General features: G+C 41.3%; 1 pseudogene; it reads left to right on the forward strand.

Annotated features, from left to right (window-relative positions):
- Positions 1-225: 225 nt before the first annotated feature.
- LOC113621281 (40S ribosomal protein SA-like) lies at positions 226-1,011 on the forward strand (annotated as a pseudogene).
- Positions 1,012-5,762: the final 4,751 nt, after the last annotated feature.

Below are 5,762 nucleotides of genomic sequence, written 5' to 3' on the forward strand. Positions count from 1 at the left end.
GAATTCTTCCAGATCTAGAATGTCATGCATTTTCTTCAAATTTTTCACTGCATATAAACTGACCACAATTTAATTTGCTAATATAATGCTTTTATTTATTTATTAAAAATGACATTCCTGCTTTCCTGCATTACCCAGAGAGGGGTCCATAAGGCATTGTTCTGGGTTCCCCTCAGAGGTTAAAGGGAAACGTTCACAAAGTCCGGAGCCCTTGATGGCCTGCAAATGAAGGAGGAGAATTTCCTCCAGTTCCTTGGATCAGGAACCCACTTAGGTGACACCAACCTTGACTACCAATTGGAACAGTACATCTACAAAAGGAAAAGTGATGACGTTACCTCATACGCCTAAAGAGAACCTGGGAGAAGCCTCTCCTGGCGGCTCGCGCCGTTGTTGCCATTGGAAACGGGGCTGATGTCAGTGTCATATCCTCTAGGAATATTGGCCAGCGAGCTGTGCTGAAGTTTGCTGCTGCCAGGAGCCACTCGTATTGCCAGACACTTCTCTTCTGGAAACTTCCCTAACCAGATCCAGGCCGCCTTCCCAGAGCCACGACTTTCAGTGATTACTGATCCAGGTTGATCTCGGAGGCGTTTTATGTTAACCCGCTTTCCATTACTGTGTCACAGTCTCTCCTCTGCGCTTTGTGGACATCGCCATCCCCAGCGACAACAAGGGAGCTCCCGAGGTGGGTCTGCGGTGGTGGATGCGGGGCGGGGGCTGCAGGAAGTTCTGCGCATGCGTGGCACCAGCTCCCGTGAGCACCCGGGGGAGGGCAGCCTGATCTCTACTCTGCGGAGATGCTAAGAAGGCCGCTGCTGGAAAGGCTGTGACCCAGGAGGAAGTTCAGGGCGAATGGACTGCTCCAGCTCCCGAATTTGCTGCTGCTCGACTTGAGGTTGCAGATGGGTCTGCTGGCGCCTTTTGCGCCTAATCAGCGGTTCCCTACTGAAGACTGCAGCGCTCCGCCCACCACTGGGGACTGGACTGCAGCTTCCACTGCTCAGGCCGCTGAACAGGTAGGACTGACCACTGAGTGGTCTCAGCTAGTTCTTCCACAGACTCTTAAACAGAAAATGGAAATAGATTAGTGGAAATAAAGTTTCTTAAAAAAAAAAATGACATTGCTGAATTAGCTTTAGTAGGACACTATATATATGTGTGTGTGTGTTTATATATATATATATTATATATACATACACTTACATATATATGATGTGTCCCCACATATATATGAATGTGTTTAGGTAGTAGAGAAATAGAGAGACAGCTGTGTTTACATCTACCTTTTTTTTTTTTTTAGAAAGGGCAGCTGGGCAGCAACTGAACTGAGATGATGTTTTTGTTTTTATAAATTTATTTATTTATTTATGGCTGTGTTGGGTCTTCGTTTCTGTGCGAGGGCTTTCTCCAGTTGCAGCGAGCGGGGGCCACTCTTCATCACGGTGCGCGGGCCTCTCACTGTTGTGGTCTCTCCCGTTGCGGAGCACAGACTCCAGACGCGCAAGCTCAGTAGTTGTGGCTCACGGGCCCAGTTGCTCCGCGGCATGTGGGATCCTCCCAGACCAGGGCTCGAACTCCTGTCCCCTGCATTGGCAGGCAGACTCTCAACCACTGCGCCACCAGGGAAGCCCCATCTACCTTCTAACGCATACATTTACAACCAAAAGTATATACCTATTTATTGACCCATTACATATGACTAAATGAATAACCACAATCATATATTTTCACCATGCTAAAAGCATTCTGTTTACAACTGCATTTGAAAAGTTTCTCTTTTAGATTAACCTATAGTTTCATTCTACGTTCAACCTGGTTTTTGGATACATTTGTATAGACTAAAATAAATTATGTGGGGTTGTACTATGAGTTAAGTCATCCCAAGTATGTTCAATAAGAACCCCATGGTTGTGGATTGTATTTTCCAAAAATGGCTGCAAGAACATTTCCAATCCCATAGACAGTGGCAATTTCCCAGTCCAGAGGTGGAGTCTATGTCTCTCCCCACTGCAACCCTCCTCTTTAAAACTTGGTGGGTCTTTATGACTGTCTCAATAAATAGAATGCAGCAGAAAAGATACTACGGGACTTCTGAAAGCAGGTCATAAAAAGTAACATGGCAGTTTTTTTTTATTAGCTTAGTTAACTACTTTTAGGCATGTTTTTAAAATATATGTTTGATTTTTTAATGATTCATATAGTTCAAAAAGTACTTAATTTCTTGAAAATGATTCATATAATCAATATTGATGCTGTCATGTAATACATTTGTTTGCCATTCCATAAAGGATAGTTCTCTGTTTTTATTGTGGAGATAATGTCTTATAAATCTTGAATTATTCTGTCTACTGCCTTAAACTATGACATACTGAAAAGTTAATTAATAGTCTCAGGTTGGCTGTTATTAACCATCAGTATTTTACTTCTCCAGACCAGCTACCTCATTTATTAAAAAATAGGACATTATACCACACCAGTGTTTTCCAGATTTTATGACCACGAAATTACCTAAAGCTTTTGTTACAATAATGTTCCAAGTCTCTCCTTGTGGAGATTCAGTAGGTCTGCTCAGGATCCTTTTTTTAACAAGACCCTGACATGACTCTTATGGTTAAGCAAGTTTTGGAGTAATTTCTAGTTGTCCAATTCTTTAATATAGGAAGATAAACTAAGTAGAGTTACATTTAATTCGTAATCATCATAAATAATGGGAGCAGGATGTTAATAATTGGGAGTGTATAATCCCCAGATTTTGTACTTTTGAATTCCAAATGAGTTTTCCATTATTTTGTCTATTGTTACATAGTCCTAATTATTCTTTCTCATTGAGATATAAAAATTAGTATTAATTGCAAGAGCCTTATCAACCATATACACTTCCATCAAAAAATTTTACGTCACAATAAGATCTGTATTTTAGGAAAATAATACGGCAGCAGGATTTAGGAGAAATTGAAGGAAAGAGAAAAACTATATATGTTTTCTGCTCCAAGTAGTTTTTCCTTTCTGAAATGGTCACCTATGTTGCCAAAATATGCTTTGTTTTTTTTAATACTACTTGAAGATTTTATATATAATTAGTATGCATCTTCACTTCTAAGACTTTCTTGGGGCCATAGTTTAGCACTCTAAAATTGGGCTGCACACATTGGGATGCCACAGAAAGGCAGTTAGTTATTAGATATAAGATGGGTGGTTGAAGACCTAATGCCTGTACAATCCACCTGTAGACTCAGGTTCACTTATACTCTGAAGCCAGATCATACTCTGGACGAGAGGGATATCTATCTCCCCTGCTGAGGTAGCTTTTGGCAGAGTATATTCCCATTCTAAGACGTGGGCAGCAGCAGGATAGGGTAAGTTAGAAGGGGTGGGACTAAGAACCCACAGACAGAAAGGATCAGGTGGGCATGATGATACGTCTGTGGAAATTAGATAAAGCAGGGATCTGCATGCAAGTTCTGCAAGTTAAACAGGCAGTGGGTTGGTAGCAGTCATGGGGGTTGCGGGAGTGGGGGAGGAGAAGAGAATCTGTAGCTTGTGCCAATTTCCCTGGTATGAATACTCCTACCATGATCACTTTCAATCTACCAAAGTGAGATAAATGGGCTTGCAAAAATTTTTGAAATGTTAACAATTCATTCTTATGAGCTAGTTTGGGCCAGCTCCAGCACACTACCAGTACTGCCACAGAGGTTTATAACTCAGGCAGGTATAATGGACCGAGGGTCAGTGACTAGGCAAAGGGATTGGGTGAGAAGTTGCCTGAATCCAGGCAGATCATCTGAGTGATATGTACCAGTATCATCAGCAAGAAAAAGCTAGCTATGTCATTGAAAATCGTCTGAGCCATGGTCTGCTTAGATTCATTTTTTTTTTAAATTTTCTGTGGACGTAGGTTAGAGGCAGATGGAAGCAAGTTGGAGTATCTGCCAGAGTAGGGAGCAAAAGCCTACAAGGCACCATATGGCAGTCCCTGCCTTCTTTCTCCCGGGTAGATATGCTGGGTTTCTGGGTTATTAGTGTTACCGAGTCCAAAGTCCAAGCTTGTACTTCTCGCCTCACGATAGGCCAGTAAATCTAGAGACGAGTTGTTGGGACAAAGAATAGCAACTTTATTTAGAAAGCCAGCAGATGGAGAAGATGGTGGACTAGTGTCCCAAAGAACCGTCTTGCCTGTGGTAGAATTTAGCCTTCTTTTATACTAAAAGGGGAGGGAGTAAAGTCACACGTTTTCTGGTTCTGGTCAGTCTCTGGAGGGGATGTGCTAATTTCTTCCTTCCTGTAGTCATTCACAGTTGGGCCTGGTCAGGATGTTTCCCGTGAGCTAAACAAAAGTATTTTAGCTTAATGCTCATTACCTGGGAGGCAGGTTTCCCAGAGATGCACCATTATGTATAATTTATGTATAATCCCTTTAGTGATTAACTTGTGAAAGAATACAAAGGTTCTTGCCTATTACGTTAGTAATGCCTTGGCTCCTGTCTTTGATTAGATGCTTCATTCTCAAGCCTGCAGCATGAGAGGTATGAAACAGGTAAGACAGTCATTGAAGGAAAGGATTTCTCTGTCTGGTAGTGAGTTGCTGGTTTCTAATCAGCTTCAGGAATTAAATAAATGGGATAATTTGTACAAAAATCTTCCAGCTTCTCTCTCTTTCCTTTATAAATGTTCTGCCTTGCTTGAAGCAATCTATCTTCCAAGTGATGCCATTCTCAAATTTGGTATTTCAAGAATATTCTTTAGGGGGGCTTCCCTGGTGGTGCAGTGGTTGGGGGTCTGCCTCCCGGTGCGGGGGACGCTGGTTCAGGCCCTGGTCTGGGAGGATCTCACGTGCCGCGGAGCAACTGGGCCCGTGTGCCGCAGCTGCTGGGCCTGAGTGCTGCACCTACTGGGCCCATGCGCCTGGAGCCCATGCTCCAGAACGGGAGAGGCCACCGCAATGAGAGGCCTGCGCACTGCAGCGGGGAGTGGCCCCTGCTCGCCGCGACTGGAGGAAGCCCGTGCGCAGCAATGAAGACCCAGAGCAGCCAAAAATGAATAAATGAATTTATAAAAAAAAAAGAATATTCTTTAGCTCACATGCTAGGATGAGAGTTTTCAGTGTTTAAATCTGTGAATTTATATCATTTTATTTCCAGAAGAAAATTTTTATTTCCAGAAGAAATTTACAACCTAAATAATGGTAAAAGAAATTCCAAGCGATATGATGACTGTAGTTTTCATAACTTACTAAATCCTTTAAAAATAGCTGTCCTTAACATGTCAATTTTTTTTTAATGAATCTGACTTTTGGGTACAGTTTTAGTCACAGTACATTCATTGATAATTTCTGCCCTTTAGTTATAAGGTAAGAGAAGCCCAGAGAAGACTTCTAAAATGTCAGTAAAACAATTAAATATGACATTTAAAGGATCCATATTTGATTAGAGAATGAAACTCTAATATTTCTTCATTAGAATATTCCCTTTTTTTCCAAATGATGTTTGTTAGTTGTAATGAAATATTATGAAAATAATTCTGTAAATAGTGTTTTCTGAAGATACACATCAGCCTTATATCATGAAAATTGTTGACACCATTTAAAAATATGGTGTATATAAATTTAATTATGTAAAATCATTGGAGGTCATAGAATTGGAAATAGTTTGTTATTGGATTCTATGTCTCCTGTGAAGGGGAAAAAAAGATAAATAAACATAAATTTAAAAAGCACCCTGCTCAAGCCTACTGCCCATTTCATTTCTCATTCCATGACT

The sequence above is a fragment of the Aethalodelphis obliquidens genome, unplaced genomic scaffold (assembly GCF_003676395.1).
Source record: "Aethalodelphis obliquidens isolate GAN/ISIS:26980383/991018 unplaced genomic scaffold, ASM367639v1 scaffold8, whole genome shotgun sequence".
Classification (NCBI taxonomy): domain Eukaryota; kingdom Metazoa; phylum Chordata; class Mammalia; order Artiodactyla; family Delphinidae; genus Aethalodelphis; species Aethalodelphis obliquidens.